Raw genomic sequence first — 25,467 nt, 5'->3', positions numbered from 1 at the left:
AGTGCAAGGTCTCTGGTCTAATGCTAAGGTCCCTGATTCACTTTCAGTTGAGTTTTGTGCAGGGTGAGATATAGGGTTCAATTTCAACCTACTACATATGGATTTCCAGTTTTCCCAGCATCATTTCTGACATATTTTAAATTGGGGTGGACAGATTTTAAAATAATGACATATCGTTGAAACTATGAGTTCATTTTTCCGTAGCAACATAAAAAGTGGGCAATTCAGTGTTGTTCCAGGATTATTATTTTTTTATTTTACTGCCCCATAATCAAAACAAAACCCTGGCTAACAATGGAAACTTCTGTCTGGAGGGTTTCTCTGAAGTCCCTCCTGCCTATCCTGGAATCCTGGTCTGAGCTCCTGGGTGACATCCATGGGACAGAATCACACTCCCACCTCCATTCCCAAGAACAGTCTAACACAAGGAGTGATTTCATTTTTAAATACTGATACCTCGGTACAAGAAAAATAAATGAAAAACAAAAATTCTTATTTTTTCTCTTTTCTTTCCCTTTTCTCTTTTGAATGCCTCATCTTCCCTTTTTCTTATTAAAACTAACATTCTTACAATTTAAAAAAATTACATAATACCTCTTCTTTACTAGTGCATTTATTATTTTCCTGTAAGAGGCTTCCCATAGTCCCCTTTTGGGACTCAGTGTACAAAATAGTTTCATGTAAACCAAAATGTGAAATAATCAACTATGTGACCTAACAGAGCACAGGGGTGGGCTGGCTGGTGGTGGAACTCTTTTTATTTCCGCTCCTTAGCGCTCTTGTTTGAGAACTGTCCGATGAGCATCCAGGTTTTGGCATGCCTGCTGACAGAATATAGCAGGTGTCTTAGAAAGAGCAAAACTGGCCTCCCTCCTTCAACATGAACACAGTGGCACTCTGGGTACCAGCATCGGAAAGGACACACATTCTGTACATCACCTCTCCCTGTGCCCCTTGATCATCTAGGCCAATGAGCATTTTTACACTCTGCCTGTTCAAGTACTTCTGTGAGCTTTCTTGGCTAACAGGCTCCTTCACAGCCCGAGGCATGTTGTTTTGCCCTACATTACTCCCTTTTTTGCTTTTCTTCTTTGGCAAACTGCTTTTCCATAATATTCCAACACTCTCCTTCCAAGCCCCCAACCCAAGCTGCATGTAAAAGCACCAATATAAGTAAAACTTTCTTATGCTTCCTTGACCAGATACCCAGACTGCCTTTGCTGTAACAGTGGCATTCAGAGACATTGAGAAATGAGGAAAGGGGCTTCCCCTGGTCTTTCAAGGAAGTGGGGCACACTGTGGTCAAGCTTTTGGGTTCTCAACCCTTCTTCCTCTCCATGGAACATTTCTTCAGCACTTTTCTCAGAAATCTCATGATTACTCTGAAATAGAAAATAGAGTTTATTTTGAACATGGAACACAGCTAAGCTTCTTTTTTCTTTTTCTTTTTTTTTTTTTTAATGAGATTCTTAGCTATGGACCTATTTCTTTTTTAACTACCTTCTGACCTAGTTCATAATATTATCACCAGAGTCAGAGCTAACACAGAATGTGGTTGTTGCTTCACAAGATTAAAAAAGTAATAAGGCATAAAAGTTTTAAAAGAAAAATCAGTTCATTCAGGGATGTGATGGCTGGCTTTTGTTGGAGTTCCTGTTTATAACTGTTAGAATTAAAGAAGTAGAAAGAGGAGAGACAATACTTTTCTAGAGGTAAAATATTTAATAAATTCTTGAATAATTCTCAATTGTAGATTCCTACATGAAAATAACTCAAAGTTTATATATTAAATAATTAATAATTATTAAGTTATTAATAATTATTAAATAATTAATAAAGTTTGTAACCTCAATGTTAATAATAGTAACATTACTAATCAGAGATGAACACATCCCATAAAATGAAAACAAAAAACACAGCTGAAGAGAAATTTCAATGTCATTTTGTCTAACCTTCCTTCTAGATCAAGAGACCTGTCCCCCCAGCCTCAACCAAAAACAATGAACATATGACCCTTGGATCATCTCAAGCACAGTGTTTCTTGAATAAGCCAGCTCCACTTTGGACATGTTTATTATTATAAGCTACATTGAAAATAAATGACATCTTTGGAATTTGCTGTCAAAAAAACACAAATTTTATGTGCTCAAAACATAACATTTTATTTAATGTTTAGATGATAATGATAACTAGTATTAATTACATAATTTCTAGGTGGTAGGCACTGTGCTAAAAGCACTTTATACCAATATGTCATTTACTCTTATTTATATTAGTCCTACAGAATATGACTATTTCCCCCTTTATACACTCAAGGAGCTAAGTAACTTATACATAGTCACCCTTGTGGGAAAATGTTTGAAACAGAATTGGAGGCTAGGTCCATGTGACTTCTGAACCCAAGCTCTTAGCCATTAGTTCTCCTTCTCACTCCAATCCTATCCATAAGTATATGTTGAATTCCTATTTACAAAGTAGAACTGAGGCTGTCTTGTCCAAGTTACTTCCCCAAGATAAGTGGAAGCTGAAAACAGATCCCTCTGATTCCAAAGTCTGTACTTTACACAGTAGTAACTTAGTCTGAAAGCTGCAGAAAGCTTTAAGAAACTAAATGATCATGCAATGAGTTAGCAAGGCAGCTGGAGTTGAGGATCTGTGTTTCTCAGTGCCCACTGGAACTATGTTATTGTTCCCATAATAGAAACACTGAATCCCAGAGCTTAAGGAGTGTTGACGACTCCCTTAGGAGAAATGAGTAAGAGTAAGGCAGAAGAGTAGAAACTGCAATTTTGTTCTGTACTTTCCCAGTGTCTAACATAGCCCCCTCAACAATTTTGGAGATCAAACCCAAGGTCTTGCACATTTGAGATGCTACACACTTAGCCTAGCATAGTTCTTGACTCACTGTAGGTACTCAGTTTGTTGACTCACTAATACATTCACCAAGAAACTTCCATTCTCTTATAAATTTAGGCAGCTGTCATTTCCAATGTTACTTATTTTATTAATTTAGACTCAATCATTTGATGGTGGAGTTATGTCCCAATAAACCTTTTTTTTTTTTTTTCAGTACTGCAGATTGAACCCAGCGCCTCTTACATGCTAGGCAAGCACTCTACCCACTAAGCTACCTCTCCAGCCCCCAATAAACCCATCTTAAGTTGAAGATATAGTAAAGTCAAAGTGCATTTACCTGAGCTACCAAATATCATACAGTAAATTGTGACATATCGATGGTTTCCTCTGGAAGTGGGGTGGGGGGTGACTGACTGCTCCTCCCTATCATCACAGAGGAATCATACTGCATATTACATGCTAGTCCAAGAAAAAAAACAAAATTTGAAAAAGTTTCTATTGAAACCACTTTCGTGCACTACTTTTGCACATAAGTCAAAAAAATTATATGCCAAACCTTTGTAAGTCCAGAGCTGCCGTATATCCAAAAATCATTTTAAGTGTCATTCTTTCCAATACAGTTTTTATTTTCATAATTTGACTTCTACTAATTAAGTTTTGATGCCTGCCTTACAGTCTTTGTTTTCTAAGAAAACTATGGCAGCTTAGAGTTCTGCCTGCAGTAGTTAGAAGTCTACTGTGAGCAGGAGAAAATGCCATCCCTGGCGTTGTCAGTCGCCCATTGCAGTGGCCCTAAGGCTCCTATGCTATATGGAAATCTCAGGTAGGTGGTCGTTTGGCCAAATTACACAGGAACACAGAAAAGAAAATGTATAGCTCTTCTCTTTGTTGTTCTGGGTTACATTTAATTGACAGAAATTTGGAAATATTTTAAGCAGCAGACACAAGTCAATGTAATGATTTTTAAAAAATTACTTAAAATCAAAATTTTACTTAAAAATGACTTTTTAAATAAATCTATTGGCATATAGTTGGGGCTAACACAGTCATTCTCTTCACTTAGGGAAAAAAAAAACTTGTCAGAGTTAAATTAGTAAAATTTAATAGCTATCTAAGGGAGGAAGCCAAGAGCTCTGTCTGTAAATACATAACTGAATAGTTTAGAGACACCTGAAAATCCAATCAAGGTGTTATGAGGGTATTTTCAGAAAAGCAGAGTTATTATGTGATTAGAAATTGTGTCTTACTTAGAGGAAAAATAAGAAAAAAGTAGGAAAGGGAAGGGAGTCGTTCTGCTATGGAAACATGAGGTGACCCATAGAAAAGCCCTGGTTGGGAAATAAGGAGTTTTCTTCAAAGGAACCAGAAACATTTTTGGCAAGTTAGTTCTTATAATGGGTGAGATGATGCAAGCTGCCTTAGATGAGAAATACTTTGAAGACCAGTGATGATTTTTTTCTTGCCAACAGTGAGAATATACACTGCCTAGACCTCCTTGCTCATTACAGAATAGGGTAGATTAACAGAGTCATCAGGCTTGTGTCTCTTTGAACTTGATAAACGCAAGGATCCCCATTGCAGTGTGCCAGCTAAACCAGGTTTTTAAACCTGCAAATCTGAAAACCTGACTTTGAGGCACAGGATTCACCAAAGCTCAGGACCCTAGTGGGGATTTCTTTGGAATATCCATAGACTTCCTCTGTGGTAAGTGTTTCTTTAAGTGATAGGGGTAGCCATGGCCACAAAGCTCATGTTCCTGGGTTCTCTTGTTGGTTGCTTCTCTGATCCTCGATGACCACTAAGTCTGTGAAAAATGCTTTTGACTTCTGGTTCAGAAAGTTTTTCTAAGTTCTGACCTTCACTGTCACCTCCTGCATCATGGTTGTATTATTCCAAGGTGATTTTCACCTTGTAAACTCTACAGTGGCTGATGCTGATAACAGAATTGAAGCTCACTGACTTAGCAGAGTCTCTCCAGTACAAAACCAATGAAGCATGTTCCCTGTAATGGCAGCTAATGTCTTCTGCAAAAATAGTCATTGTGTTTGATCATCAAAATGGCACATCAGCAAAAGGTGAAGGAAGATCAGAAAAGATAGAAAAGGAAGTGGTTTTGATATTTAACCAAAATGCAGGAAATGAGGGAGTCATACAATGAACTTTTTTTTTTAGAATTATGAGATAAGAGGTTTTTTTAGTGATTTTGTTTTTCTAGTATTTTATTAGGCATGAGTATATTAATATTAAGCCTGACTAGGCCTATATTAAGATAGGACTTATGTCTTATGTGCTTTCTCAAATTACCATTAGAAGAATTTTCTTTAGAACATAAATAGGTGATGAGAATGGAAATGTTTCTTAAAATTGGGAATAAGCATGACTTAGGGAAACCTAAAACATGAGAACAAAAGATCTTCCTTGTGTATTCAATAACATATAACCTTTGTGGATAATGGATACACGATAGCACTGTAGAGGAAGATGGAAATCCACTAGGCAACTGATATTTGTGGGAGTGTTGGGAAGGGCAAGGTTTGTGATTAAAACACAAATAAGTTAGCATTCGGCCACTCACGTTGAACTCTCCCAATAACGAAAGTAAGGAAGATAGGGAGTCAAATCTGTAGCCTACAATTGTACTATTTTTATGACAATGATAATGGTCAGAATGTATTAAGATTTTACTCTAGCAAAATCTGTTCTTACTGTTTTATATACATTATCTCAGTTAATCATTGCAACAATTCTTTAAAGTATATACTCTAAGCAACTGAGGCTTAAGGAAATGATGTAAGAACATCAGCAAGATGCAGACAAGGAAGCAATAAACAAACAGAGACTGGCTGAAGTCATTTTATAGGACCTTTGGGAATCAGCCAAAGATTTTTGCAGCCACTAAGTGAATGTCTAATCAAGAAAAATCCACATTCACAGTAGTAGATTTTTTTTTTCTCATTCTTGTCCCACTTCCTTCCTAGTGTGGCATGATGTAGTTTGGGGGACATGATATAACTTTTTATTCTGCAAACTAGAGAACTGGCCTGAGTTTTCAGTGTTCTAATCTGTATGGAGAAAAGTGGAGATAACTGGTCTCTGAATTTCCTGACTAGGAATTTAGGCATCCAAAAGTGCAGAGCTCAAATCTCAAACTAGAAGAAGCTGTGTGGGCAATAAGCATGGCTCATGAAAATCGCAAGGGTTCTACAGACCTGCAGATACCTAGGGCAAGAGATTTTTGATTGAGGAATGCAACAGAATATGAGAAGACTCAAGAAGAAATAAGGGTGCAACTCTTAGGGAAATTGAAACACTTAAAACTAGCTGTGTATGTGAGAGAGTCAGAATTACACACATATAGGCCCAGACAAGATCCATTCCCAGAAAAGGACTGGGAAGATGTCAACCTTTCACATAGGGCTGATTAGTGAAGGTCTTCCTGTGCATAGGGACCATCTTCAAAGACTGAGAGAGTTAGTTCTTTTTTACAAGTGTTCAATTTTTGATTAAAGAGCACATGACATTCAAAGAAACAGGAAAAACACAGACTATTCAAAGGAAACAAATAAATCCCCAGAAACTATCCTCAAAGCAACACAGCCTTCATACTTGACACAGACTGAAACTTTTAAGTAAGCTCAAACAGTGAAAGGAAATCAGGAGAATTATATATGAACAAAATGAGATTTTCAACAAAGACATGGAGTTTACAAAAATAACCAAATAGAAATGCTGAAGCTGAAAACTAAATGATTTGAAAATTGTACCAGAGGAGTCTGATAGCAGTCTTACATAGGCAGAAGAAAGAATCAGTGAATCTGAAGCTAGATTATTTGAAATTATTGAATCTGAGGGGTTAAAAGAATAGAGAAAAGTAAATATAGGAACTAAGGAACTTGTGGGACTCCATCAAATGGACCAGTGTTTGCATTCTGGGGTCAAAAGGAGGAGAGAGCAAGAGACAAAGATTATTTGAAGAAACAATGGCAGAAAATGTCCCAATTCTGAGAAAAGACATGCTTATATACAGATGTAAGACACTTAAAGAACTATTAGATAAACCCAAAGAGATCCGCACTAAGAGATATACTCAAACTGTTGAAAGACAAAGACAAAAAGAGAATTAAAAACAGTAAGAGAAAAGTGATCTGTCCCATGTTAGGGATCCTCAATAAGATTATCAATGGTTTTTATCAGCAAAAAAAAAAAAAATATGTAATTTGTGTAAAATCAAACAGCTAAGAAGTGACAGACTTGAACACAGACCTCTTAGTCCAAAGTTATGCTCTTAGCCAGTGGTTCTCAAAGTGTGGTCCCTGGGCCAGCTCTATCATAACTTTCCTATGTTCATATTATGAATATACAACCAGTGAAACTCCATATTATGTACAGCCACAAGAATGGGATCTTAATTAGAATAAGTTATATTTCATATATGCATAATATGTTAAAATACACTCTACTGTCATGTGTACCTAAAAAGAACAACGAAAAGAAGAAGAAAGGGAGGGAAGGAGGGAGGAAGGAAGGAAAGAAAGAAATTCTCAGGCCTTTCCCAGAACTCCTAAGTCAGAAACAGTGGGCGCAGGCTGCAGCAGTTCATCTTTTAAGACCTCTAAATGTTTGAACTGCTCTTAAGCATTAAACTATAATGAATGTATTGCTTTAAAATGTTTGAGGATTTTTCAGATTTTGCCATGAGGAAAGTATAGCTGCATTGGAACACAAGTTCTGAACATACACACACACAAAAAAAAACTTTTAAAAATAATTTGTGGTGGCAAAGTCATACTTAAATTAAAAACTGTTACTTAGGGTCTTATTTATCCTGTCTAATGTGATAGTCATGTGCTTCCTTGTAAAGATATGAGTGTATTTAATTATAGGATGTGGCCTCAGAGTCTGTTTGTTTACCATATATGCACCATCAACACACATGGCCCTAAGAGTTTCACATAAAGAGCTATGGATCAGTTTAGGAACTAAAGATTGCTGGGCTAAGATTCTGGAAGTTTGGGTTCAAACCAGACCCAGCTCTACCACTTGATGGCCCTGCTTAACTTGAAAAACAATGAACTCTCTCTTCATCTCACTTTCTTCCTTACTAAACTAGGATTGAAGTAGCCAGTTTCAGAATCTGTTCTATCTCTACCCATTCTTGGTAACTATGCCTGGGGCATGGATTTATGTCATGTCCTTGATCCTAATATTTTAGCTGCAAATTACTCTTTACTTGCTTCTACCTATCTCGCCTCATCTTGGTGTACAGGAGCTAAGTGTTGTCATCACATAGAGGTTGAAAAAATGAATTTTGTCCCACCTCCCATGGAGATTTCATCATTAGTATTTGTGTTATGGAAGAGCCTGAAGAACAGGTGTGACGACAATTTTTTTTTTTTTTTTAACAGAGCTGTTGCTACCCACTCAGTTCAGGAGAGAATTTGGTTCCATTAAGTATGCTGGAAAAGAAATGAAAGAGTCCCATTGGTCTATCTGGGAAGATATCCAAGAGGCAGGAGTCACATATGTCTGCCCACAGCCTATAGAAGAAAGAGAGGGAGACAGGTGCCAGAATTATGGACTATCTGCTCACAGCATGTGTGTTTAGGGAACATGAGACCAAGCTGAACTGCTGCTTGCTATGGAGTCTCTAAATCTTGACTACATCTTGCTACAATTGCTGCTACTGATTTGTACCCCACCTACACAAAAGTGCTTTTGGTTGAGAGCCTTCATTGAGGGTGACATTTTGTTGGGTTAAAAAGAGAAAAAAAAAATCAATACTATAATCAAATAAGCTTTGGCATTTAAGTATGGACTTGGAGAGAACCGTCAATTGCTCTATTACCCTGATTCAAACTTTGCATGGCATATTCTGCCTTTTATTATGTCAAGGTATTATTTTTGACCTTCTCCAGGTAAAATATGTTCCCATTTTCTAAGAATATTTTCAAAATCATAAATTATTTATCCCATTCAGACAAGAGCTTTCTCAAAATATCCATATTGAGCAATTATCAAAGCCTTGGAAATTTCCATTTTTCACCCTTAAACTTGATCAGAAATGGATTCCCTAATTTGATTGAATTCTGATCCAATTAGGGAATCATGAAGGGGAAAATAATGGGAATATTTCCTGTAATAAAGCTTGAATTATTGAAGGATAGCTACATCATCTCCTAACTCTCTTCTTCCTTAATGTACCATTTCCCTCAGTTGAAGTTTCCATTTGTCCTCTGTTCTCATGGAAATGCCAGTTTTCCCTTGATTTCTTGTAAGTTTTCTTCTTTTTTTATTCTTTCCTTAGTCTATACCCACATTTCTCTCCTCTTCTTCCCTCTCTTCCCCACACTCCTCCAAATATAGGAGGATACCCAATACAGTCAAACTAGAAAGTTGTTATCAGGGAAGAGTAAGGAGAATTGAGGGCCATTCTGTTATTTTTGTGCACTTGAGTGATTAGGCTATTAGTATTACTTCCTAGAATAAAGATTAAGAGTGTATTAAAAAGTTTCTAAATACTTTAAAGCTGATTAATTGGGTAAGTGATTCTCAGTGCTAATAATAATCAAAAAGGTTAAACTGTTAAAATTTTAATTTTTTTCTTACATAACATTTTAAATTGGAAGCCTATTGCTCACATTTAACTTGTTTCATTATTATGTGCACATTATTTCTGATATGATATAAAATAACCATATACATTTATCTACTTTATATATACATGTATATACTGTCTATCTATAGATACATACCATGATTTGTAATCCCTTTAAGGAGTTAAATTTTATGTTTAAAAATGTATATTTTGTTACATTTTTGTTTCTTATTTTTATTTACACTCTACATTACATAGAAGGGATCTCATAGAATGTCCCTTGTAACCTTGTAATTTTGTAGATGAGAAAATTTGTTTGCAAAGTAATAATTTGAGCAGGAGACAGACTCTGGCTTGGAATCAAGTTCCTATGACTTACAGTTCAGCATTCCTTTTACTAAACCCTAATATCTCCTACACAGATTCTAATTTTGCCTTATGAATTTTTAAACTTCTAAGATTAGAGAATTGCAAGATTGAAGTTTTTCATAGCCTTGTTGTAATGAGAGAAAATATAAATTAGAAGGTGATTGGGAGTGAATCAGAAGCCCAAATTTATAGCTTCTTGGATGCTGCTTAAATTCAAAAGTTAATTATAATGTGAATATGAATGAAAGGTTTATTACTCATTATTTAAAATATTTACATATTTATAGGAAATTCACAGAAAACACTTGGATGTTAATTTTTCTTGTGTCTATAGAACCTAATAATTCTATCATATCATATAATAGAGTTCATCAGTTTTAAAATATGTTGAAACTCATTGAGATGTTAAGTAGAGAAATTACATGAAGGATTGATAACAGCTATTGGGGAAAATTGAAGCTAGATTTGGCTAATTAATGTGGTACTTGCAGGATTAAAGATTCATCAGTGTATTAATGGAGAATAGCTAATTGTTGGTAGAGGCAATAAATGTGTTTTATTATATAGCAAAAGGGAAATAAAGGAGAAGCCTGTCTTGCGAATGTTCATTAGTGTTAATAACCACACTGTCATCCTTACTAGGTCCCCACTCGGGTTGCTTTTGCACTGTTGTCCTAAAATGGTCATATACATATAAATAACTCAGGGAGCTTTCAAGAAGGAGGCATTGAACAGGGCAGATTTGGGTGTCAGAATTGACAACATTTGAAAACTGGTTCTGCTACTAAATTGTGGCTGAGCCTATTCCATTACAGTATTGCCCAAGCCTGGTCATCTTCACATTCAAAATTCTAAATAAAACTATCTCATGATCTAGCAAGCCTACTGCTGGGTCTAGAGTCAAAGGAAATAAAATCAATATGTCTAAAAGATATATGCACTTCTAGGTTTATTTCAGCAATAAATAAACCTAGGAGTAATAACCAAGAAATAGAAGGAACCTGTGTCAGCTGATAAATGTGTAAAGAAAATGTGGTGCATATACATGATGGAATACTATTCAGTCATGCCCACACACCAAAAGATGAAATTCTGTCATTCGTAACAACATGGATGGGACTGGAGATCATTATTCTACAGGAAGTAAGCCAGGCACAGAAGAGAAGTTCTGCTTGATATCTGTCATATGTGGAATCTAACCAAGTTAATTTTCTATTAGTTGAGAGCAGATTGGTAGTTTCCAGAGGTTGTAGACAATAAGGGTGAGTGAGGGATGGAGAAAGGTTAATCAGTGGGCACTGAATTATAGTTTGATAGGGATCAGAAGTTCTGGTGTCCTCTTGCACAATGGGGTGACTATAGGTAACAAAGTATTGTTATATTGGTATGTTGTAATCAATAAAGTCTTATAAATTTCAGAAAGTTAGAAGAAAGGACACTTTACCATAAAGAACTGACTAACATTGAGAAATAGACATGTTTACCCTGATTTAAACATTACACAATGTGTACATGTTTCAAAACATCACATGGTACCCCCTTAATATGGATGGTGCTATGTTTTGTTTTATCAGTTAAATAAAACAGAAAGTTAGGAAAGCTAATACCTGTATCACAAGGTAGTGTGGTCATGTCTGCAAAGTACCTGGCATGCAGACTTACTCAATAAATAACACCTATAATTATCATAGTATTTTAAAATACATGGCTATATGAGGTTTATCTACATTTTCCAATAGTTTCTAATGTTCATGATTTTGCTCATTTCCTAATTTTGCCCTATTCTAAATTGAATGGCAACATTCTTTCACAGATACAGATCAGTTATTCAAACTGAAACTTTTTCAGGTTCACATGCTGCATGTTGCTAAAATAGTTAAAATATAGCAGGATTCAACTTAATATTCTGTGTCCAGACCTTAAACGCCATTGGTACCTAGAGGTTTCCTTTCTAGTAACATTTTAAATCCCTTGCCAGAAACAAATAAGCCATTGAATGAAACTTTGCCCTACAAACTGATAATGAGACAAGAGCAAATGGCAGCTCAGCCCAAGACACACATTTCTTACCTCCTCTGATTCTTCCACTGGGAAACTTAATGTAATTTCTTTATTAAAAATTAATGGAAAATACTACTTCCTGGCAAGGGAGTTAGTGCATTGATGTCATATTATGGGTTTCATGGGATGAGTTAAGGTTTACATGAATTTCCTGTTATCAATCTATAAAAAGTAAAAATGGTTTTGTATATAAGTGTGTGTGTGTGTATAAGTTTTAACAAATTCAAATTATCTTTCCAGTGTGATATTCCTTGTTAATATGAGTGAAGTTTTCTGTTTGTGGCATGAGGTCAAATTGGTTATTGGGAGAAAATTATGAATTTCCACTGGGCACAGTAAGCCAAAGCAGGATGCTAGAGACCAGGAGTTCAGGGACAGGCTGGGCAACAACTCCATCTATTTAAAAAATTTATGAATTTTAATTTTGTATGTTCTTTCCTTAGTCTTAGGAGTAAATGCTCATTTGTGCAGACAGACAAGTATAGATGATGTTAAAAAAATAATGCTGGTTAGATAAGACCACCATTTCTTGCTTCCAGAATACTTTTGCAGCGTGCCCTCTGAGGTCTACCAAAATGAGCCAGTTGAGATCAAAGGAGGTTTCATATGAATCATGGGGCATTTCTTGATCACAGCTTAGCAGACTGGAGCATATTAATGCAGTGTAGGATAACAGTATCTACCTGACCCCTTATAAGAAGACTAGGGACCACATTTGTGTGGTAGGTCTGACTCTCAACCCCCAACCCTCCATTCTTTAGAAATTCCAGTCATAGGCTTTATATTAGCTTAAATTGGACTCTTAAGGCTGATGAATGGTAGGCATTCATTCTCGGCACTAACAGCCCAAGGTTGTACAAAATCCCAGAGCCTTTCCCAGCAGCAATCATCAGAGGCTCCTTTGGTTACTACAGTTAGCATCTATCAACGTGGGCTTGGGTTCCCTTAATTCTTGGAACTTGCAAAACTGGGGACCCTAAGCCTTGAGCCCAGACTCCCAGGGTGTAATACATAACCTCTGACCCTGAGAGTTTGCCCTCTTCCCAATAGGCCTTTAGGTCCTTGGATGCTAGTAAAGTCCCCCGGAGGGTCTCCTCTTTCCAGACATGGAGTCTTTCTCCTCTCTACCTTGGTGTTTCTCAAAGGCATTCCTCTATCTCCTTTTCTCAGGAATGTCCAGTGTCATCTCTTCAGTAGCTCAGGATTTTGGAAAACAAAATAGAGAAAGGGAAATGGCTTGTGAGCAATCTCTTCTTTGGTCCCTGAACTAAACCTTCCTGAGATCCTGACTTCCTCCAGATGAATAAAAGCATGAAACATTTATTATATCTTTAAGAAGTGGTCCTACATGCTTTGAAAGATCCAAATACAAAAAAACACAGAAGTTAATGGCTATAGATGAAGAAAATACCTTAATTGTCGAAAATAGCAACTGGTAACAGTAGTTGACCCTGGGTCTAGGAACAAGAACATTAGCAACTGGGAATGAGTTTACTTTACACTGGGGATCATCTGTACTATTTGAATTTTCTTAGTCTAGGCACATAACACTTCCCACACATAGGAAGTTTTCCTTGAATCTTAAAAATAGATTAATAGATTTAAGTCAGAATTATTTTCATCATCACTGAAGTTTTTTAATAGAAACATTGGATGAAGACATTTGTTTCACCGAAACCATTTGAGGTTTTTCCTCACTTATTAATATTTTTGTTTTGTTTTTGAGTCAGGGTCTCTCTATGTTGCCCTGGCTGGCCTGGGCTCAAGCCTCCCAAGTTGTTGGAACTGCAGGTGCATGCCTCCAGGCCTGGCTTCTCAATTTTTAAAAAAAAATATTTGGGAATCTAATTAAATAAGATAATGCTAAATTTTTTTTAGTTTTATTTTTGTGGTGCCGGAGATTGAAACCAGGTCCTCAAGCATGCTAACCACATGTTCTATCATTGAGCTACATCCTCAGACTCCTGTATTTTAAAACTTTGGCACAGAGATAAAAATAAAAAAATAAAATTCTATATACACAGAAAATTGATTAAAAAAAACAATTTATTGCATTAAGGGAAATACACATACATAGGCTTATGTGCTACCTACCCTCAGTTGGGGGTCTGGGAGTGAATCAGGTTATAAAATTTATTTGTTCATCCAGCAAAATTTAGTCATCACAAAATTATCCCATACCCTTTTGTGTGTCAACTCTGAAGAAATTCAAGCCATATTTGGAGTGAAAAGGCACATTTAGAAAAACTATTTTAAACCACTGGAAATGGCACATGTTCTGCCAAATGATGCTGATCACTGTTGGTGGACTTGAAATATATGAGCTGAGATTGTCTTCTGCCCAGTGTCCCCAGGGAAGGGTACCAACTATAGAGCTCACGAGACAGCTTGTAATTTACAATTGCTTCACTCCAACTGGGCCACTTAGTTGACACTTTTCCTGCTTTTCAAAAATCATTTTTTTAGTTTTCCAAGTAGTGTCAGCTACATACAAGTTTCCTGAACAAGAAACTGCTATGCTAGTCTAAGGATTCTTCCAGATCTACTTTCTCTTGAGGTTTTGGAAGAATTACTGAGTCATAGAGAATCCATTCCAAACAAGAGAATTCATGGACACATCAGTGGTGACCAGTCAGTCATTTGGCCAGCATCAGTAGGGTACACATCAGTTTCACATAGCTCATGGTGGTGGGCAAGAAAGAATTTGTCAAGTGATGAGAATTTACTTGGAATTGCTGAGATTCAAAACAGGAAGGAAGAAAGAAAATGACATAGAATGTCCCTCTCATAATGAATAAATAAATAGCTCCCACCGCCCTGAGCAGTGTTAGATCAAACTTCATTGTTTTGAAGTTGCTGGGTAAGATCTGATGTTAAAGACAGGAGTCAGCACTCCTGTTTCTTGGCCCTTATTTCAAAAAACAGATACTAGCAATAATTGATGGTAAATTCTCCATTGCTGAAAGTTTCACTGTGCCTTAAATCAAAGACAACTTGAAACTGAAAAACCATTAGTCAAGAATTTATTTTAAAATAAATAAATCCAGAGATACATTTTGACTACATAGGTGTATCAGCTTCCTGTATCTTCTACAAGGTAGTGTTTGAAGGTCCCTACCTGTTGTAATTCGGATATGCTGTATCCCTCAGAAACTTATGTGTAGACAATACAAGAATATTCAGAGGTGAAATAATTAGATTATGAGAGTTGTAATCTCATGAGTGGATTCCACTTATATAAATTAACTGGATGGTAATAATAGGCAGATAGGATGAGACTGGAGGAGAAAGGTCGCTGGAGGCATGCCTTTTTTGTCCCTGATGAGCAGAGCTGTTTCCTGATTGCAGTGTTCTGACCTGCTTTCCTATCCCACACCTTTCCACCAGATGTTCTGCCTCATTTTGGGCCCAGAGTTATAAAATGGCAACCCTTGACTGAAGTGTGAGCTAAAATAAAGCTTTCCTCCTCTACGTTTTTCTTGTGAAGTTTTCTGGTCACACAACACAAAACATTACCTTTAATGTATATTCAACATCTCCCCAGGTTTTTCCACCCCCAACACTAAAGCCTCCATGTTTTTTTTTTTTTGTTTTTTCACCTCAATGGTAGGCTATTGCATTTGTCCTTTATTTTATTTTATTTTCTGGTGCTGGGGATTGAACCTGAGACATAGAACATGCTCATCATGTATGCTATTGCTAAGCATCACCTCTAGCCCTACAGTGGTCTTCTAATTAGTCCATTTACTCTTGATCCCCTGTACTTGGGTGGATCTTCATTTCTTTTCTGGGCCAGCACTGAAAAACTTTAAGCCAGAAAAAAAAAATTGTTTTACCATCACTGTAGATTTCCTGGTTGTCAATGAGTTGACAGGTTGGCATAAAGATTGAGGTGGACCTGGGAAAAAGCCAGTCTACTTTCCCCTCTTCTCCAATTTAAAAGTTAATAAAAATGAAACAACTGATGAGAAAAAATAAGAAAATTATTTAAAAATTGAAAAAATATATTAAAAGAACAGAATGTATGTATAATTGACAAGGGCTTCTGCTGCAAGGTATGCAGCAATTTGAACATCATAACAGATTACAACAATACTGGACAAAAACCCTTTGAATTTAAAAAAAAATTAATCTTGGAGTCTATACCAATAAAACAAAAAATTTTTAATTTAAAAAACATAAAGCAGGTGATTTTACAGAAGAGCGCCAACTAACAAATATAGAACACAAGATAGATAGGAAATTACCAATTCACAGCCAATATAGTAAAAATAGAATAGATACAGTCAGGAATCATAGGATTCTTGAAGGATGTTCAGTTACTTAGTGAAATGCTAGGGAACAGTGTATTTGTACCACCTCAGTGGGCCTCTGCACAAGTTATTTATTAATTATACAGGGAGAAAAGTTACAGTTCAAGTAGGAATATATGGCAGACATCTCTTTTTCCAAGTGACCAAAGCTAACATCACCAGTAGTAGAACCAGCCACTACTCTGAACCACCTGGTACCCTGCATGTAGGAAAACACACCACCTATGTAGTCTTTCTGCCAAAAATATTGAACCTAAATCTAATCATCAGGCAACAATAAAGCAAACAGATTCAGGATTATTCAGCAAAAGAACTGCCCTGGGATCTTCAAAAATATCAGTGTCATGCAAAACAAAACAAAAATGCTGAGAACTCTCCTAGACTAAAGGAGATCAAGGAACATGATTACTGAATGCAATGAGTGAATATTAATTGGATCTTGGGTGCTAAAAAACAAAGGACATTATTGGGACAACTGGAAAAATTCGAATATTAGATAACAGGACCATATTACATCAAATTTCCTGTGTGATAACTGTGTTTATTTAGAAAAACGACTTCCTTAGAAATGTATTCTGAAACTTCAGGAATAGCTGCATGCTATCTATAACTTACACTCAGCTGATTTGTGTGTATGTATTTGTGTACACAAGATTCTTTCTTGCAGTGAATGTATTTATTTGCTGTCCTCTGCAATTTTTCTGTAGATTGAAATTTTTCAAAATAAAAAGTTGGCTAGGGCTGGGGTTGTGGCTCAGTGGCAGAGTGCTTGCCTTGCACGTGTGAGGCACTGAGTTCGATCCTCAGCACCACATAAAAATAAATAAACAAAATAAAGATATTAAAAATAAAAGTTGGCTAAAGATTGTTAAAGAAAATCTCTCATTATTTTGATAGGTCCTCTCTATGCTAGATTAAAAATTATCAGGATTTTATTAATAACACATAGGGCTGGCTGATATCCTATCTTCTATCTTTCATTCATAAACTCACTCTGACCCAAATTGTCTGAAGAAATGAAACATATTTGTCAGCTGAATTAAAGCAAGCTCACTTGATCTCTCTCAGCTGTTTCTAAGTTCAAAGGCAATCAGGAAATCGGCCCCATAGATAGCAAGTCATCTTCTACTTCAACACCCAGAGAGTCCAATCTCTTTTTGAGAAAGTTAACCTTTGCCTTATCAATCCTGGTCTTCCATTGCAATCAAATGACTACAATGAGGATACATTTTAACTTTGAGTGCAAATCTAATTGTTTTGATGGGACAAATCCACCTGTTCAGCTTCAGAAATCCACCTATTCATGCTATCAGAGAACCAAGATCTAAAGAATGAAAGTCAATAAATTGCCAATTATCAATGTAAATCAGGTCCTAATAATGATCTATTTCGGGGCTGGAGATGTGGCTCAAGCAGTAGCGCCCTCGCCTGGCATGCATGGGGCCTGGGTTTGATCCTCAGCACCACACACAAAGATTTTGTGTCCACCGAATACTAAAAAATAAATATTAAAAAAAAATTCTCTCTCTCTCTCTCTCTCTCTCTCTCTCTAAAAAAAGTAATAATGATCTATTGCATTAAGCAATGAAAGAAAGCTCACATTAACAGTTTATTAAATTGCTTTTAGCCAAAATATGTAGTCTTTTTTAGTAACTATTAGTTTGAAAACTTGGAAAAACTTAAATTGCAGGTTTTCGTGCTGTGGATTGTGTTTAAAAATAATGTGTCTTGTATTTTGTGCTTACTCTGAAGCAGGCACTGAGCAAAGCACTTCACAGAGATGCTCTCCTCTAAGCTTTGTAATAACCTTTTGTCTTTTCAGAAGTGGAAACATTTAAACAGGTTATTAATTTGTTGAAGGTCATGTAGTTCATAACTGGCAGAGCTGTGTTTTGTCTGTGTTATTTCAAATCCTTCCTTTCTAACATTTATATTTCTCTATAATAATACCAGAATAATGTGTAAAAAATGTAAAAATCTTAAAGTTTCCTGTAACTACCAAAATACACACACACACACACACACACACACACACACACACACACACACCACTTTTAAAAGCTAGCAAATATGTGGAACTTCATTTTTTTTTAACTAGCTTTTAAGAGGAGAACTATGAATATTTCTTTGAGATGGTACCATATTGCTCCTGGATTAAAGGAGGAATTTTGATGATCACATTAAGTTTGGAGGATAAATACATGCTATTAATAAGAACAGTGAGAATTCTATTTTAAATTCTATTAACAAAGTAAAAGGCCTTTTCTTATATTTATTCCACCTAGCTTCCTGGACTCACAGTTCAAATCATTTATAATTTATTTTTAAGCACCATGGAAAGAGGCATAAAAAGATTTGGGCGGGGTTGTGTCCTGGTATACTCAGCTTGCCTCCCTGTTATTTGGTGTCTTGAATGGTGCTAAAGCTTCTGGAGAGAGTTCCCTTAAAGCCCCCAGGAAGCAGGCATTCCAGGGATTTGTCCAAAGGTGAATTTTAATGAGATCTGCCTCCTCCTTTCTTTCCTTGCAGGAGAAGTAAGAGTCTAGCAAGAGCTGTAATGACATGTAAATGACTTCTGCACAGATACTAATTAGATAGGGCCCCTGGAGAGTAGCCAGCTGTTGGTTGTTAAAGGAAATAAAATGATAGGTCACAGAAATAAGTCATTTCAAAGCTGATTTCTAGTAGACCTTTTCCAGCATGGCTAAGGAAACACTCGCTGTCTCACAAAGGAGCAATAGAGGCCTTCAGGTCAAGTGAGAGAGGGCATCTGTGAGGAGGTAAGCAGAGCTTCCTCTGGGCTCCCTACTCCCCAAATTCATTCTCCAAACAAAAGCCTGGTCCCCAGGCCCCAGGGCTCTGTTTTTATTTTTATTATAAATTTGTGATTTCTTTGATATTTTTAAAAAGCCGAATAATAATAAAAATAAATAAATAAATAAACTTGATCTTCCTTGGCTTCCAGGGAATTTTTCACTCTCCTCTTCCATTCTTTCCAGTACCTTTTTCCCTGTCTTCTTCACTTGCCCCCCAGTTTCTCTATTATCTAGAAATGATTAGACATTTCCATATTTGCCTTTGACCCAATTTTTTTTTTCTCCTGAAATTCTGATAATCTTACCCTCTTATCTTTTGGGGAAGTATGAAATAGAAGAAAAAGGAATTCTCATTCATCCAATGAGAACTAACCGCCCTTTCACAGGAAACAATGGATTCTTCCTGAATGGTATTTCCAGATGCATAAGTTAAAATTCGAACTGTTACCTTTGTAATAATGTTCAAACAAAGTTATCAAAATATTTTTTTAAAAAAATTTATGATATGAGAACCTATATATCATGCACGACATATTTATGAAATAACAGTATCTGATCACGACCACAGTTAAAGACTTGGAGATGTCATCAATGACTGTGTGAACATTCTTCTCCTTATTTAAGTTTACCACACCTTTACTCCTTTATGTAATAAATCCTGCCATCTGCTAAAATTTTGTCTTTCAATTTGTCAAGCTTAGCTGAAAAATCATGTCTCTTTTCTTGATCATGTATCATGTAAAATCAATTTAATAGACACAGTTAAATAATTTTCCACATAAACAGATTCTTGGATAAATGGTTAAAATTGGAGACCAACGTTAAATGTGGCATATGGAAATTCAGTGTACACCAGTGATTTTAATAGATGATCTCTTTGCACTGATTTCTGATAACCAGTTTACTTTCTGTGGCTCTTTATCTGATTCTGAATCCCAAATCTTCCATCTTCTACCAAAGGGCTATCTCTTCTTGAGTGTTCTCCAACTAATTATTTGTTGTTTTAGGTATGAGGTTTTCCCCTAAAAGCTTCTGTATGAGACAAGACAAAAAAATTCAAAGGTGAAGTGTTTGGGTTTTAAGAGCCTTAAACTAATAAGTACATTAATATCCTGATGGGGATTAATTGAGTGGGAACTGTAGGCAGGTGTGATGTGGCTAAAGGAGCTGGGTCATCAAGGGTATATCTTTGAGATTTATATTTTGTCCATGGTAAGGGAAGCTCTTTCTTCTTCTTGGTAGCCACATCCTAAACTGCTTTCCTCTGCCACACACTTCCACCATGATGTCCTGCCTCACCTCAGGCCACAAGGAATGCAATTGACAATCTATGAATGGAGACCTCTAACACCATGAACCCCAAATAAATTTTTCCTCCTTAAAATTGTTCTAGTCAGCTCTTTTGATCACAGCAGTGAAAAAAGCTGACTAAAACACAGTTGTTCATTTTCTTTTCATTTCTTTTTTACATTCTTGTTTGTTTTTGCTTTTCTATTTTTTCTATCTGAAGGTCTCTAGAACTTGAATGAGAGGTAGTCTTTCATAGTGTCTGTGGAGTAGAAATAGGTGGCAAAGCTGAGCTCTTATCAGTTCATGCTTCCTTTGATTTAAAAAAATATATATTTATTTTTTAGTTGTAGTTGAACACAATGCCTCTATTTCATTTATTTTTATGTGGTGCTGAGGACCGAACCCAGGGCCCTGCACATGCGAGACAAACAAGCTACCGTTGAGCCACAACCCCAGACCTTTCTTTGATTTTTAAAAAGGGCTATTTTTGATAATAGCATTTCCTGGTGGTGGTTTCATATTCTGAGGTAACCACTTTTATGAAGTTTGAAATTAGTGATTGGTTTATTTCTTAAAGCTGACTTTAGGTTCCTCACTGGGTACTTCAGTTGAAACTGCTTGGTAAGCTACTGTTTTTGCTGGAAATAATCCGTCCAAACTTGCCATAATTCTGCATTTGATGACATATTGTATTTGTGTAAGAGCCATTATAATGCCAAATCTTGTACCCATACTAAAATGTAACCTGGGACCACACATGGCTGTTAAAATATGCTCTCCATCTGGACACCCAGCAAAATGTATAGAATCTGAAACTACTAGTTTAGAAATAAGTTTGTAGTATTTAACATCCCACATTCCATTTGTTCTCTCAGATTTCCCAATCTAGCTAGTACTAATATATATCTGTGAGGGCTATAGTAGACTTGGTACAAGAACTATTTCCAAAATGAAAATACAGGATCACATTTCAAGTTTAAAATTGTTACTTTGATAAGCATGAAACCCTAAACAGCACAAAACTTAGTAGCGCTAGAATTCCAATCAACATTTGTGGCTCTATTTTGATAGTTGTGTTACAGCATTTTATCCATTTGTTGAATATAATGCAATATTTGTTTCCTATTTGTAGGAAACAATGGTTTTGTCAACACATGTTCTAGCTATTACCATCACAATGGTTGTTTTGTTATTATTATTCTTCCATAGTAACCTTATTATCCTTAAAGAAACTTATTGGCTAAAGCTGCATGTGATCCACCAAAGTTGGGGTGCTGATGTAATCTAACAAATGAAGGTACAACTTTACTTGCTAGAACATAACTCTTTTGTATTGTTGGAGTCCAGGTGATAACACAAAATCATTAATTTTTCCAAATGTAATTGTTTATAGTTGTGTTAAAACTGATATTTAAAAAAAACAAACAAAATTCGTCATTAACAACTCAGGTAAGGTACTTTTATCTTCTGACCAGATGGACTCCAATCAATGTTGCATTTTTTTTTTTTCTGGATGGATGATCTCAAACATGTTTCAGTTTTCACATCATAAAATTGTAGGTTGAATATCCCAGCTGTACCATCTTTAGAAGGAGTAGTATAAGGCTCACATTGCCAAGACATTGTTTCCTTGTGAAAATTCAGGACAGACTACTTTTGGGAAGCTGAAGTCATGCAGTGGCCCATTGTTAGTGAATTGATGATATGTCCTTTTATTCTAGCAACTCTGCCAAACAAGATCCCATATCACTATAGGTATAAACTTTGTAATTTTTTTTTTCAAATTCCAGCTGTCATCCCTGATTTTGAGAAGGGTAGAGAATTTCAATACAAACTTTATAAAGAATGCCCCAGACCACCTGGAAAATACAAGTGTGGTAGTCCATTCACCATACCCAGCCCGTATCCTTGGACTATCAAGAGCAGCGTGGATGGTGCCATCTTGTTTTAGAAAAAAAGAAAAATTCTTCTTAATACTGCCAAAATTACAGATTCTGCTAATTCTAGTCCTGTGGTTGTCTTTGGTCATAACTAAAGGGAATGCTAAATTTTGATTACAGATTAGAGTAAATAAAAATGTCAAAATCCAAGTTAATAGGAACCTATGGGTTGTATCCACAGATCCACCTTAAGAACACCTGGTCTAAAGATTTTCAAGAGACTGGGAATCCTCCCTCATTCATATGCCTAGCAGAAGTCAGTAAGGGGCCAGTAAGAAGAATGAGATGGTATGAGCCATCCACAATTGTACAATCATTCATTCTACATTCCTTATTTTATCTATTTGATTTATCTGGGCTTCTTGAGACTTCTCGTGTCTTTCTGGGTATGTTTTTTAATATCAAAGTAAGATTAAAACTAGTCAGTTTCGGGCTGGAGTTGTGGCTCACTGGTAGAGTGCTCACCTACCATGGGTGAGACACTAGGTTCCATCCTCAGCACCACATAAAAATAAGTAAATAAAAATAAAGGCGTTGTGTCCACCTACAACTAAAAAATATATATATATAAAAAAAACCTAGTCAGTTCTATTTGTTTGGCAGCTATTGTGTTTTGGTTTTGATGAAGGACATTCTTTTTTGGTTTGGGGGTAGTTTTTAAATATATTCATGGTTTGAAATATACTTTATGGTTGTAGGGAAGGCTGAAACTGCTGATTGTCTCAATTCATGTGTTTATGCCGTGTCTAACTTCTATGAATTGGCTAATTGGGCTTAAAATGTGAATAATATCACAATATTAAATCTTGACCACTGTCTTCTGCCTTTGAAGATTTTGAAGTCGGTAAAATTTAACCCTCTGTTGACTTCCTCACTGCTGCCTTCTCCTGGGCTTCTCTTGTCTTCCAGCTTCTTTAATGGTCATTTCTAAAATCCTCTTGTCTGTCTCCCACTCTGCCAACCATAAGATGTAGGCACTTCCTCCACATTAGGTCTTGGGATGGTTTCCTCTTGATGTGTTTTACCTTGACACTATCTCCCAATCCCTAATTTCCATCCTTTCCCATGTTCCTTGTCAGCAGTATAAGAGCCCTACCTGCCTCTTCCAAGTTGTTCAGATTTTAATAAAACTCGGCACGCATTCTTTAGACACTTTGTTAAGTGCTAGGGATACACATCTGGACCAATGGAGTAGGTTCCTTCCTTTGCACACTCGACAGTCTACCAAGGAGAGCAACCTTAATGAGTAGGATGAAAGGGTCAGAGTTGATCATTACGGATCTAGCCTACTTTGGGGACTTTGGGAAGTCCATCTAGGGGAAGTAATGTTTAAATTGGAAACTTGAAGGTCGTTGAGGGAGAGCTCAATGACTAGTGTAGGAACTGGGATTTAGAAAATGTAAATGTTATAGTTTCTAAATTTCTAAATATACATTTCTAAATGCCCAAATGCCAAAATCTAGAGAATAGCAGGGAAGGAGGAAAAGATGTAAAGTTTGCTGTGATATGAAACTCAAAAGAGGCCAACTGATCTCATGAAAATCAAAGGGAGACAGTAGAGGAAAGGGACCAAGAGGTGGGAGGCAGGGAGGGAAGGAGGAGGTGCTGGGGAGTGATATGGGCCAAATTATTTTGTTATATTGCACAGTATATGTAACAGCAATCCCATCATTATGTACAACTATAATGAAAAAGAAAAAGAAAAACGTGGAAAACTAAAAGAGGGCATCTGAATCTAATAAAGAATCTACTTCCTGTTAGAATTCTAGAGGGGCAGGTCACACTGGCAAACCCTTGCTACCATGGTAGCGTGGGATAGGGAGTAAGTATCACCGTCTTAAGGCTAGTGGGGAAGTCCATAGGAAATTCAGTTAGGCATAGCATTTAGGTCTACACTTTTTAAGATTAATCTGTGTATGGAAATTAGTTTGGCAAAGGGCCAGAGACCACTGAAGGTGTATCAAAGCCCAGCTCAGAGATGCTGTTTTTCTCTCAGAAAAATCTGAGTCCTCGTTGACTGAGTATTTCTCCATCACTTGCTCTTCCTACCCATAAAATATTGCATCCTTAAGATTTATTTTCTAAAAATGTCCATTGCCTGTTATTTTTTATTCCCATTGACCTGATTCAAACTTCTTCTTTGTCTTTTCAGAACTGTTTCAACAGCCTCTTACTCTACTGACCTTCTAGATCTCCTAGTTTCCTTGTTCTCTACTTCAGTACCATACAGCTGTGCTGCTAGAATTATCCCCCTTATCCACATGAAATGCATTTTGTTGCTGCCAAATGCATAAACATTAAATCCAAACTCTTCTTCCTGGTTCACCACCTCCACAGCGCTGGCTCTGTGGACACTGCCAGTTTTCTCCACCATACAAGCACCTTCCACAAATTTCCTATTTCACGCACCAACTCACGAATCTCTAGATACACTAAACTCCCCCCACCTTCTTAGAATATCTTTCTCTTCCAGTTCACTTATAAAAAAATTCCATATTGAAGACTCATTCCTGATCCAGCTTCTTTCAATTCCAGATGTCCCCAATCAATTAATCTTCCTTTCTGCATAGGTTCCAATTATCTATCTAATTAAACTTCTTACTTGTGTTTCACCATTTACTAGAATCTATTCCCTATTAGAATTCTATTTGAATTAGTTAATATGAGACAGACTGTCCCACTAGAGTATGAATTTCTAGGGACTAGGGAGATTTATCATCATCTTTTCTGTGTTACATAAAGTGATTTATTTGCCCTTTATGTAAAAGGGATCAATAAATGTTAAATGAATTAACAGGTGGTAGTGAGGTGATTTGATTCCAAATTGTGAATGTCTCTGAACAAAATCCCAAACCTCATGCTGGCTATAATATTCTAGGTTCACCAGATACACTGGATATTTTATTAACATTATTGTTTTTTTTTCTGAAGGCGGCTAAATGAAACAAATCTCAAAACAGTAACAGTTAACAGTTTTACTGAGAAGTGCTAAATTCTGTATTGAAAGTTGAAATTTATTCTATGAGTATTGTAGAGCTCAAATTATGTATTTATTTTTTATTTTGCTGGGGATGGAACACTGGGCCAGGTGCATACTAAGCACACTGTCATTGAACTATACTTCCAGCCCCCAATTTTGCATCTGTCTCTGGGCATGCAGCTATTAATAAAACAGATTATTGTTCTGAAAGCTCATAACAGATATTGTCAAAGAAGTTTGGGATTTC

General features: G+C 36.3%; 1 protein-coding gene and 1 pseudogene across 1 annotated transcript in view; one reads left to right on the top strand and one right to left on the bottom strand.

Moving 5' to 3' along the window:
- Positions 1 to 25,467, top strand: part of Pld5 (phospholipase D family member 5) — a 398,582-nt gene that overhangs the window by 191,373 nt on the left and 181,742 nt on the right. The gene's annotated exons all lie outside the window — the stretch shown is intronic.
- LOC113184154 (eukaryotic translation initiation factor 2A-like) lies at positions 758 to 24,614 on the bottom strand (annotated as a pseudogene).

The sequence above is a fragment of the Urocitellus parryii genome, chromosome 9 (genome assembly GCF_045843805.1).
Source record: "Urocitellus parryii isolate mUroPar1 chromosome 9, mUroPar1.hap1, whole genome shotgun sequence".
Lineage (NCBI taxonomy): Eukaryota > Metazoa > Chordata > Mammalia > Rodentia > Sciuridae > Urocitellus > Urocitellus parryii.
Note: the sequence above shows the minus strand (reverse complement) of the source record. Positions and strands in the feature narration are given on the sequence as shown.